This window comes from Saccopteryx bilineata, chromosome 5 (assembly GCF_036850765.1).
Source record: "Saccopteryx bilineata isolate mSacBil1 chromosome 5, mSacBil1_pri_phased_curated, whole genome shotgun sequence".
Classification (NCBI taxonomy): Eukaryota; Metazoa; Chordata; class Mammalia; order Chiroptera; family Emballonuridae; genus Saccopteryx; species Saccopteryx bilineata.
Window position 1 is genome coordinate 212970919 of NC_089494.1, and position 12511 is coordinate 212983429.

Genomic DNA, 12511 nt, shown 5'->3' on the forward strand with positions numbered 1-12511 from the left:
ATGATTTTTTGAGAGTTAAGAATGGGTTGCTGCAAATGTGGCATTAGAAAAGATAAAACATTAAGAGTTATATTTAAATATAAGGATATTAAAGTGTACTTCTTCACTGAATGAATCGGTCATTTTGAACATTTCCCGACTAAAAACAAAGAAAAGTGAATTACTTCATTTAGTTATTTTATTTTTTATTGTTATTATTTTTTAGAGAGAGAGAGAGGGACAGATAGGGACAGACAGACAGGAAGAGAGAGAGAGATGAGAAGAATTGAATCTCTGTTGTGGCACCTTAGTTGTTCATTGATTACTTTCTTATATGTGCCTTGACCAGGGGACTTCAGCTGAGCCAGTGACTCCTTGCTCAAGCCAGCAACCTTGGGCCTCAAGCCAGAGGCGATAGGGTCATGTCTGATCCCACACTCAAGCCAGCGACCCTGCGTTCAAGCTGGTAAGCCCCTGCTCAAGCCAGATGAGCCCACAGTCAAGTCGTTGACATTGGGGTTTTGAACCTGGGTCCTCCACTTCTCAGGCCGATGCTTTGTCCACTGTACCACCACTTGGTCAGGCCATTTAGTTAATTTAATAATGTTTTATTCTCTTTACAATGTTTTCTATTAGAATACATAATTACTTTATATTGAAAAGTAAATTCTTTTTGATATGATACTCCTACCTGTATTTCATCATTTATCTAATTGTTTAGTCATTAGAAAAAGATGATCGATTATAATACTGATAAAAATAGTATTTTCTTTTACAATTTTTATTTTGGGTTAAGATTTTTACTATACATATACTACACACGTATATACATGTACATGCATAGACGCACACACACTATTGTATTTTATTGAGTGTTCAGTTTTTCAGCTGAGAGCATACATAATAAAAATGTTTTTAGGCAACATACTAAGGCCTTTTCTTTGAGGACTCACAGTGAAATGTTTATTTATGTTATTCTAAATAAATATCTCAGAGACTCAGTAAATGTTTTCTCTTCACAAATGAAGTAAAAGATGTTTATTCTCACTGGGAAGAAGCCTTTATTAATATCTAGTTCATATATTTCTTCTCTTTGTCATAATTTGGGAAATGTTTATATGATAACCTGCAATATCTTAAAATAATGACATCTGATGAACATTTTCATGTGATCATTTAAATTCTTACATAAGGCCCTGGCCGGTTGGCTCAGTGGTAGAGCGTCGGCCTGGCGTGCAGGAGCCCCGGGTTCGATTCCCGGCCAGGGCACACAGGAGAAGCGCCCATTTGCTTCTCCACCCCTCCCCCTCTCCTTCCTCTCTGTCTCTCTCTTCCCCTCCTGCAGCGAGGCTCCACTGGAGCAAAGATGGCCTGGGCGCTGGGAATGGCTCTGTGTCCTCTGCCTCAGGTGCTAGAATGGCTCTGGACACAACAGAGTGACGCCCCAGAGGGGCAAAGCATCGCCCCCTGGTGGTCATGCTGGGTGGATCCCAGTCGGGCGCATGCAGGAGTCTGTCCGACCGCCTCCCCGTTCCCAGCTTCGGAAAAATGAAAAAAAAATGAAAAAAATTAAATTCTTACATAAAAATATACTAGATTGAAAAAGGTGTACAAAAATAGAAGCAGGGAGGCTAGTTAAGAAGTTACTGCGACGAATGACGACAGAGTAATGGCGGAGTAGGAAGCGATACCGATAAATCTCCCCCAAAACTCAACAAGATCTTCAACCAGAAACAGAAAAACCTATACTTGGAGCTTCCAGATTCTTTGCAATACACCCAAAGGTATGATTGAGTGAAAAATTGGCTAAATATATAACCAAAACCCGAAGGAAATAGGGAGTAAGAAATGCTCCGCCTTCCTCACTAACCTAAACAGGGCGGCTTTCTCTGGTAACTGTGAATATAGAAACTGAGGCGGGCAAAGGGGGTGAATAGATCCAGGCCCCCGCAGCAAAAACGGCCGAACCAGGCTGTGGCTCAGAGATCCAAGCCGAGGAAAATCTGATCCTGTGGCAACCCGGGCAATACAAGCTAACACTCGCGCCAAACCCAAACAAAGAAAGACAAGCGGAGCGGCCATTTTACCCGGGCTCCTGGTCGGTGCGCAGTTAGTGGAAGAGAGATTTCTTCCTAAGCTGCGGAAGTGGGTGCCCGTGTTGCCCCACGGAGAGGCAGGGTCAGAGGCCTTTCTGTGGGCTGAGGGCAGAGTCTCTGGGCAGCCCCAGCGCCCTGGGAAAGCCACGCACGGGAGGGAGTGAGAACTAATCCCAACGGTGGAGATTTTCCGTGCTGGAGGCTGTTTCACTCAGAGGGAACCACGGCCGGCCTCATATCCTGGTTTGCGCGCGCAGATAAGGAGTGAGCGATTCCTCCGAGTGCCTCGGCAGTGCGTGCCCGTGTTATCGCAGAGAGGGGCAGAGTCAGGGGCCTTTGTGTGGGCCAAAGCGGAATCTCGGACCGCCCCAGCGCCTTGCAAAAGCCGCACACGGGGACGGAGCGAGACTCAATTCCAACGCTGCAACTTTTCCCTGCGGTTGGGGGTTTCACTCAGAGCGTGAGACTGCTGGCCGGATATCCTGGTTGCAGACAGTGAGTGAGAGTTTCCTCCAAGCACCCCGGAAGTGGGCGCCCGCTTGTGTTACCGGATAGAGTGGCAGAGCCAGAGGTCTTCGAGTGGGCGGAAAGCCCGCCTGATTATGCTAGCAGCTCTGACTGACTGAGCCTTACCCAGAGCCCTGTGCTGAGTGGAAATAGAGTGGGGAGTTGCCAGCAATTTGAGCCTCTTACTATCCAGGCAGAGGCAGCAGCAACCCCATACCTGGACTATCAGGCTACTAATTGAGGAAGGAAAGACTAGGAGAAAGGCTCCAGGAACACGGACTCTCTCACTGTCGGAGCCTATAAATGCTAATGAGCCTCGACTCCCAACGAGAATAAAGCACAATACATGACATTGCCATAGAGACTTATCAACTGCAAACCTCTACCTGAGCGTGCCAAAGGGGCAGAACCCGGGGTACAGAGTCACCGACCAGGAAGAGGGAGAGAAAAGAAAAAGCAAGAAGATAACCTCTCAAAATCAAGAATAATCTGCAGACTTTATAACCTATCCCATTTTATTATATTTGTTCGTTTGTTTCTCTTATCTTCATTCTTGAGACTTTTTTTTCCTCCTCCAATTTGGCCGATTAACTCTCTACCGGTCTTACTCTCTCCTCTCCTTGAACTACACTACCCATAATTGTTACATCTCCCATTATCATTTCTCTTCTCTTCCTTTCTCTCTATGAGGGTTGCACTCCAAAACCCTTAACTCTCTCTTTCTCTCTCCTTTCTTTTTTCTTCTTTTAGTGGTTCCCTCTTTTTTTCTCTCTCTCTCTTTCTTTTCTCCCTCTATATTAGTTTCTTCCTTTCTCCTTTACATCTCCTCTCATTCAAACCTCAATAACAAACAAATTATCTTATCTGGGACTCAAACCTATGTTTGTGGCATTTTGGGGGGTTTTTACTTCACCTTTTTAACTCACTAGCAGTGCTCCCATCCCTGGCTCTCCATATTATCTAGTTCTTGTTCCACTAAATACAATAGTAAGTTTTTAATTTGTCCCCCCATTTTTCCATTTTCCTCTTATTCCTCTCATCATAACTCTTAGAAAACCAACACCTAAAAGCAAATCATTTTATTCTTGACCCAAATTTTTTCCTTATTTGCTTTTTGTGGGTCCATACGCTCTTTTTTTTTTCTTTTTTCTTTTATTTTTTTTCCTTTTTTTTTTTTTTTTTCTTTCTCTCTTTTTTGCCCCTTTATTACTTTTCCCCAATTCAGGCCCTCCATCACAGGCATTATTTGTTATAACTCACAGTCCACCACAAGATTTTCTCAAGAAAGAGGGGAGAGGAGAGGAGAGGAAAAAAAGAGAGGGGGAATAATTTCCTTTTTTAAAAATTTTTATTTTATTTTATTTTTCTTTATTTCATTATTAACTTTTTTTTAAAAAAACAACTCTTTTCGATTTTATTTTTTTATTTTTTTTTAACTTTTTATTCTTTATTAAATCTCATTAATACTATCAACAAAACCACCCTCAGATGCCATTAAGGAAGAGAAAATCGAATATCATGGACACAAAAGAAAGAGAGGTAACACAGCTAGATGAGGAAAAATCTATGGAGAAAAAATTTAATATATTGGAAACCTTGGAGCTAAATGACAGAGAATTCAAGATAGAAATCCTAAAAATCCTCCGAGATATACAAGAAAACACAGAAAGGCAATATAGGGAAATCAGAAAACAACTCCATGAACACAAAGAATATATGTCAAAGGAAATTGAAACTATAAAAACAAATCAAACAGAGATGAAAAACTCAATTCGCGAGCTGAAAAACGAAGTAACAAGCTTAGCTAATAGAACAGGTCAGATAGAAGAGAGGATTAGTGAAATAGAAGACAAGCAACTTGAGGCACAACAGAGAGAAGAAGAAAGAGACTCAAAAATTAAAAAAAATGAGATAGCCCTACAAGAATTCTCTGACTCCATCAAAAAGAATAACATAAGAATAATAGGTATATCAGAGGGAGAAGAGAGAGAAAATGGAATGGAGAACATACTTAAACAAATAATTGATGAGAACTTCCCAAGCCTGTGGAAAGAACTAAAGCCTCAAGTTCAAGAAGCAAACAGAACTCCAAGTTTTCTTAACCCCAACAAACCTACTCCAAGGCATATCATAATGAAATTGACACAAACCAACAGCAAAGAAAAAATTCTCAAGGCAGCCAGGGAAAAGAAGAATACAACATATAAAGGAAGGCCCATTAGATTATCATCAGATTTCTCAGCAGAAACTCTACAAGCTAGAAGAGAGTGGACTCCAATATTTAAAGTCCTGAAAGAGAGGAACTTTCAGCCACGAATACTATACCCATCAAAGCTATCCTTCAAATACGAAGGAGAAATAAAAACATTCACAGATACAGAAAAGATGAGGGAATTTATCATCAGAAAACCCCCACTCCAGGAATTACTAAAGGGGGTTCTCCAATCAGATACAAAGAACAAAAAAAAACAGAGCCACAAGTAAAAGCTCCAAGAAGAACACAATAAAACCAAATTTAAACTGTGACAACAACAAAAAGAAAGAGGGGGAGAAGACGGAGATTAACAGTAGCAAAGGACGATGGAGTGCAAAAGTACTCACAAAATAGTTCGCTACAATGAACAGGGTAGAGACCCTTTTCATTACTCAAAGGTAACCACCATTGAAAAAACCACCACAGAAGCACATGAGATAAAAAAGATAGCAACAGAGGAAAGATGTATGGAATACAACCAAATAAAAACAAAAGATAGAAAAACGAAAGAGAAGGATCAAACAAGACACAAAACTAACAGAAAGCAAGATATAAAATGGCAATAGGGAACTCACAAGTATCAATAATTACACTAAATGTAAATGGATTAAACTCACCAATAAAAAGGCACAGAGTAGCAGAATGGATTAAAAAAGAAAATCCAACTGTATGCTGCCTACAGGAAACTCATCTAAGTAACAAGGATAAAAACAAATTCAAAGTGAAAGGCTGGAAAACAATACTCCAAGCAAATAACATCCAAAAAAAAGCAGGTGTAGCAATACTCATATCGGATAATGCTGACTACAAGACAGGAAAAGTACTTAGAGACAAAAATGGCCATTTCATAATGGCTAAGGGGACACTGAATCAAGAAGACATAACAATTCTTAATATATATGCACCAAACCAAGGAGCACCAAAATATATAAGACAGCTACTTATTGATCTTAAAACAAAAACTGACAAAAATACAATCATACTTGGAGACCTCAATACACCGCTGACGGCTCTAGATCGGTCATCCAAACAGAGAATCAACAAAGACATAGTGGCCTTAAACAAAACACTAGAGCACCTGGATATGATAGACATCTACAGGACATTTCATCCCAAAGTGACTGAGTATACATTTTTCTCCAGTGTACATGGATCATTCTCAAGAATTGACCATATGTTGGGCCACAAAAACAATATCAGCAAATTCAGAAAAATTGAAGTTGTACCAAGCATATTTTCTGATCATAAAGCCTTGAAACTAGAATTCAACTGCAAAAAAGAGGAAAAAAATCCCACAAAAATGTGGAAACTAAACAACATACTTCTAAAAAATGAATGGGTCAAAGAAGAAATAAGTGCAGAGATCAAAAGATATATACAGACTAATGAAAATGACAATACGACATATCAGAATCTATGGGATGCAGCAAAAGCAGTGATAAGAGGGAAGTTCATATCGCTTCAGGCATATATGAACAAACAAGAGAGAGCCCAAGTGAACCACTTAACTTCCCACCTTAAGGAACTAGAAAAAGAAGAACAAAGACAACCCAAAACCAGCCGAAGAAAGGAGATAATAAAAATCAGAGCAGAAATAAATGAATTAGAGAACAGAAAAACTATAGAAAAAATTAATAGAACAAGGAGCTGGTTCTTTGAAAAGATCAACAAAATTGACAAACCCTTGGCAAGACTTACCAAGGAAAAAAGAGAAAGAACTCATATAAACAAAATCCAAAATGAAAGAGGAGAAATCACCACGGACACCGTAGATATACAAAGAATTATTGTAGAATACTATGAAAAACTTTATGCCACTAAATTCAACAACCTAGAAGAAATGGATAAATTCCTAGAACAATACAACCTTCCTAGACTGAGTCAAGAAGAAGCAGAAAGCCTAAACAGACCTATCAGTAGAGAAGAAATAGAAAAAACCATTAAAAACCTCCCCAAAAATAAAAGTCCAGGCCCTGACGGCTATACCAGCGAATTTTATCAAACATTCAAAGAAGACTTGGTTCCTATTCTACTCAAAGTCTTCCAAAAAATTGAAGAAGAAGCAATACTTCCAAACACATTTTATGAGGCCAACATAACCCTCATACCAAAACCTGGCAAGGATGGCACAAAAAAAGAAAACTACAGACCAATATCTCTAATGAATACAGATGCTAAAATACTAAACAAAATACTAGCAAATCGAATACAACAACATATTAAAAAAATAATACATCATGATCAAGTGGGATTCATCCCAGAATCTCAAGGATGGTTCAACATACGTAAAACGGTTAATGTAATACACCATATCAACAAAACAAAGAACAAAAACCACATGATCTTATCAATAGATGCAGAAAAGGCTTTCGATAAAATACAACACAATTTTATGTTTAAGACTCTCAACAAAATGGGTATAGAAGGAAAATATCTCAACATGATAAAGGCCATATATGATAAACCATCAGCTAACATCATATTAAATGGCACTAAACTGAAGGCTTTCCCCCTTAAATCAGGAACAAGACAGGGTTGTCCACTCTCTCCACTCTTATTTAATGTGGTACTAGAGGTTCTAGCCAGAGCAATCAGACAAGACAAAGAAATAAAAGGCATCCATATCGGAAAAGAAGAAGTAAAGGTATCACTTTTTGCAGATGATATGATCCTATACATCGAAAACCCCAAAGAATCCACAAAAAGACTACTAGAAACAATAAGCCAATACAGTAAGGTCGCAGGATACAAAATTAACATACAGAAGTCAATAGCCTTTCTATATGCCAACAATGAAACAACTGAGAAGGAACTCAAAAGAATAATCCCCTTCACGATTGCAACAAAAAAAATAAAATACTTAGGAATAAACATAACAAAGAATGTAAAGGACTTATATAATGAAAACTATAAACCATTGTTAAGGGAAATCGAAAAAGATATAATGAGATGGAAGAATATACCTTGTTCTTGGCTAGGAAGAATAAATATAATCAAGATGGCTATATTACCCAAAGCAATATACAAATTTAATGCAATTCCCATCAAAATTCCAATGACATTTTTTAAAGAAATAGAGCAAAAAATCATCAGATTTATATGGAACTATAAAAAACCCCGAATAGCCAAAGCAATCCTAAAGAAAAAGAATGAAGCTGGGGGCATAACAATACCTGACTTCAAACTCTATTATAGGGCCACGACAATCAAAACAGCATGGTATTGGCAGAAAAATAGACACTCAGACCAATGGAACAGAATAGAAAGTCCAGAAATAAAACCACATATATATAGTCAAATAATTTTTGATAAAGGGGCCAACAACACACAATGGAGAAAAGAAAGCCTCTTCAATAAATGGTGCTGGGAAAACTGGAAAGCCACATGCAAAAGAATGAAACTGGACTACAGTCTCTCCCCCTGTACAAAAATTAACTCAAAATGGATCAAAGATCTAAATATAAGACCTGAAACAATTAAGTACATAGAAGAAGACATAGGTACTCAACTCATGGCCCTGGGTTTTAAAGAGCATTTTATGAATTTGACTCCAATGGCAAGAGCAGTGAAGGCAAAAATTAATGAATGGGACTACATCAGACTAAGAAGTTTTTGCTCAGCAAGGGAAACTGATAACAAAATAAACAGAAAGCCAACTAAATGGGAAATGATATTTTCAAACAACAGCTCAGATATGGGCCTAATATCCAAAATATACAAAGAACTCATAAAACTCAACAACAAACAAACAAACAATCCAATAAAAAAATGGGAAGAGGATATGAATAGACACTTCTCACAGGAAGAAATACAAATGGCCAACAGATATATGAAAAGATGCTCATCTTCTTTAGCTATTAGAGAAATGCAAATCAAAACGGCAATGAGATACCACCTCACACCTGTTCGATTAGCTGTTATTAGCAAGTCAGGTAATAGCAAATGTTGGAGAGGCTGTGGAGAAAAAGGAACCCTCATACACTGTTGGTGGGAATGTAAAGTAGTACAACCATTATGGAAGAAAGTATGGTGGTTCCTCAAAAAACTGAAAATAGAACTACCTTATGACCCAGCAATCCCTCTACTGGGTATATATCCCCAAAACTCAGAAACATTGATACGTAAAGACACATGCAGCCCCATGTTTATTGCAGCATTGTTCACAGTGGCCAGGACATGGAAACAACCAAAAAGCCCATCAATAGATGACTGGATAAAGAAGATGTGGCACATATACACTATGGAATACTACTCAGCCATAAGAAATGATGACATTGGAACATTTACAGCAAAATGGTGGGATCTTGATAACATGATACGAAGCGAAATAAGTAAATCAGAAAAAAACAGGAACTGTATTATTCCATACGTAGGTGGGACATAATAGTGAAACTAAGAGACATTGATAAGAGTGTGGTGGTTACGGGGGGGAGGGGGGAATGGGAGAGGGATAGGGGGTGGGAGGGGCACAAAGAAAAGATAGAAGGTGACAGAGGACAATCTGACTTTGGGTGGTGGGTATGCAACATAATTGAACGACAAGATAACCTGGACTTGTTATCTTTGAATATATGTATCCTGATTTATTGATGTCACCCCATTAAAAAAATAAAATTATAAAAAAAAAAAAATACAGGGAAAAAAAAGTGTTGTGTTAAAAAAAAAAAAAAAAAAAAAAAGAAGTTACTGCAAAAATTCAGGAGATAAATATCAGACATTGTGGATTCTGGGTAATCTGAAGTTTCAACTTCCTAGATTTATTGAAGATTCAGATGCATAATGTTGTTAATGTTCAGGGTTTCACGAAGAGACACCACAAAGAAATGAGGCAGCAAAACAATACTGCAAGTGGAGAACCCCAATCTCTCCAGGACTGAGGTGCCTTAGAGATATCAGCTATTCAATTTATTAAGCAGAAATATGTCATCTTGCATAAGAAACTAACAAGCAGAATATAGTGTACAATTTTATTATTTAGTTTTGCAAAACTGATTAGATTTCTCTTGCCCTTTCTGAGACATAACACTATTTGCTGTCTGATTCCTGTCCTGCAAAAAGCTCTGGTTGGGCTAAACACCCATGTCCGTGGGCCTTCCCTTGACGCTACTGCTTTCAGTCACGTATGCTTGGCCCTGACCTTCACTTCCTCAGGATGGGAACAGAAAGTCACTCGTTGCTTTGGCTTTCCTCCAATAGCATAACTTCATAGAAAGAAAGGAATCAAGGACCATACCAAGTGTTTAGTCTTTAGCAAATAGAAAAATAGTGTGACATTTACTTAGAAAAAAAAAGATGGAAAGAACATTTCAGGTGGGGGAAAGAACAGAAGATTAGCACTCAACCAATATACTATTTGAGATGTTTATTGAACACCTAAGTGGAAAAGTCAGGTAGGCAGTTAGAGCAAGAAAGTCTTATGTCTAAAGTTAGGGGTTTAGATTATATTCTGTGTTAATTGAGAAGCAATTGAAGATTTTCAAGACATAAATGATGTAATTTGAATAATGTTTAACATGGAATTGTGACTGTTGAGTGGATAATGTAGATATAAGTGAGCCGAATTTTGCTGGGATAAAAGAAGAAACAAGTAGACCAATTAAGCAGCTTTCCCATTATACCTATGAGGGATGATAACAACTGGAATTAACCTAAAAAAGAGGGAAGTTAGAAGTGTTTGAATTATATTTATAATTATTGTATTATTTTCCATACAAATAACTGTAAATCTATTTTATATCACCTTGTATATGAAGCTATGGTTTGCCAAAGCATTTGTTCATTGCTCAAACAAATACCACCCACCATCCCATATCCGTACAGGCAAGATGATTCCATTAAGGAATTATTCTTTCATTAACCCAATACTTAACTTTAATCTAAATTTATCTATTGTCATTGTGGTATGGATGCCCACCTCCACCCCTTTACCCCCAAGAAGTGTGTCTGTTCCAATCTCTGGAACTTGTGAATGTTACTTTGTTTGGCAAAAAAGCATCTTCCAGAGATGTAACTAAGAATTTTAAAATAGAAAGATTATACTGAATTATCTGGGTGAGCCCTAAATATAATGCCATGCCTCTTTGTAACAGGAGGCAGAGGAAGATTTGAATGCACACAGGGAACAAAGCAGTGTAAAGAACAGGGTATACAAAGAGTCGCTGATGCATTCTTTGAAGACTGTAGCAATGCAGCCACAGTTAAAGAATGCTAGTAGCCACAGAAAGAAGTTGGAAGAGTCAAAGCTACCCAAAAGCCCATCTAGGAACCTGGCCCTGCTGATACATGGATTTCAGCTCAGTAAAATGGCTTTTGGGCCTCCAGAACTGTGAGAGAATGAATTTGTTAGTTTAAGTCACCAATTTTGTGGTAATTTGTTGAAATAGCCAAAAGAAACTAATAAAGCCGCCATGCTTAACTTGATATTAGTTTATGTTATCTTCTAATTTCTAACAAAGTTCTATTTCATGTTTTCTTGGTAGGTTTTCTCATCTTGCCTCTGACACTTTCTTAGGTGTGTAATATTTGACAAACCATTTATCTTCTGTGTTACTGTTTGCTAATGTTTAAAATGAGGATAATCTTAGTACTTGTTTGGTAATCATAAAGACTTATAGGCTAATATTTCCCAGAAGCTTAGAATAGCAGCTAAGACTGGCAAGTATTATGTAAGTTGATATTTTAAAGGTAAATGAAATGTTTTGAGGGAAGAGGAATAGGGAGTGAGTCATTGAATGATGATGCTCTCCCCTTCATCTACCTTCTGTCCACTTTCAGATAATTTGGAAACAAATGATTTTTAATAATTCTATCTGTGTTGTGAGTTAGTTTTTAGTGTGTATTTTTAAAAAGGCACATATAGTCAACATATGTTTAAATATCTGACAATTGTTATTTACATATTTAGGAAGTAGCTTTTAAAATATTTGAATTCTAAATGTACATTATAAACATTGTTTCTGTATAAATTAAGTCCAATGGAAAAACATCACACATCTACCAATATAGTGCAATTGATATTTTTAATATAACAGAAAGAAAACCTTTGGAAGAGAAAGTGAATTTTTATTGATTTCACTGACTTCTGCACCAGCACCTGAAAAAGGAATATAACATATCAGTTTTGTATAATAAAATTACCAGATTATATGCATTTACTGCAAAATTGTTGTTATTGTCATCTATAAATCCATTCTATAATTAAAATGTATATTTAAGAAAATTAAGCTTGTTTTTAATATCATGCATTCTTGTAACAATGAATTCATTTAAAAATGCAACTAATACAAATATTTAGTGAAAGTATAAAATCATTAGATTTATCTGATATCTTGAACTAATTCACTAACCAATTTTTTTTGTAATATAAAATAAGTGAAAACAAAAAGAATATATTCAGGGTTTAACTAAAAAATGAAGCCTATAAATTGTTTTGTCAATATCTGTTATTAAGAGGCAGTACTAACAATACTGTCACCACACATTTGGTTTTCAGTTCTACTTTAACTACTGATGTCACCTCAACAGAAATTCTGTTTTAGCTGATTATCAAATGAACTCTTGCTATATTCCTGCCCAAGAAATATTTATAATAGTGAAAATGGAACAGCTTTGGGAAGGAGTAAAGAATGAGAAATTGGAATAAGGGTACCAAATTTTTTGTTTAAATGACTGAGAT

General features: G+C 37.1%; 1 protein-coding gene across 2 annotated transcripts in view; it reads left to right on the top strand.

The window, feature by feature from the left end:
• The first annotated feature begins 331 nt into the window (after nt 1-331).
• LOC136337475 (beta-casein-like) overlaps nt 332-12511 on the top strand; it is a 105646-nt gene continuing 93466 nt past the window's right edge. For both annotated transcript variants that reach the window (XM_066278627.1, XM_066278628.1), the window contains exon 1: nt 332-445. The gene's annotated coding sequence lies outside the window, so the exon portion shown is untranslated. The remainder of the gene's footprint in view (nt 446-12511) is intronic.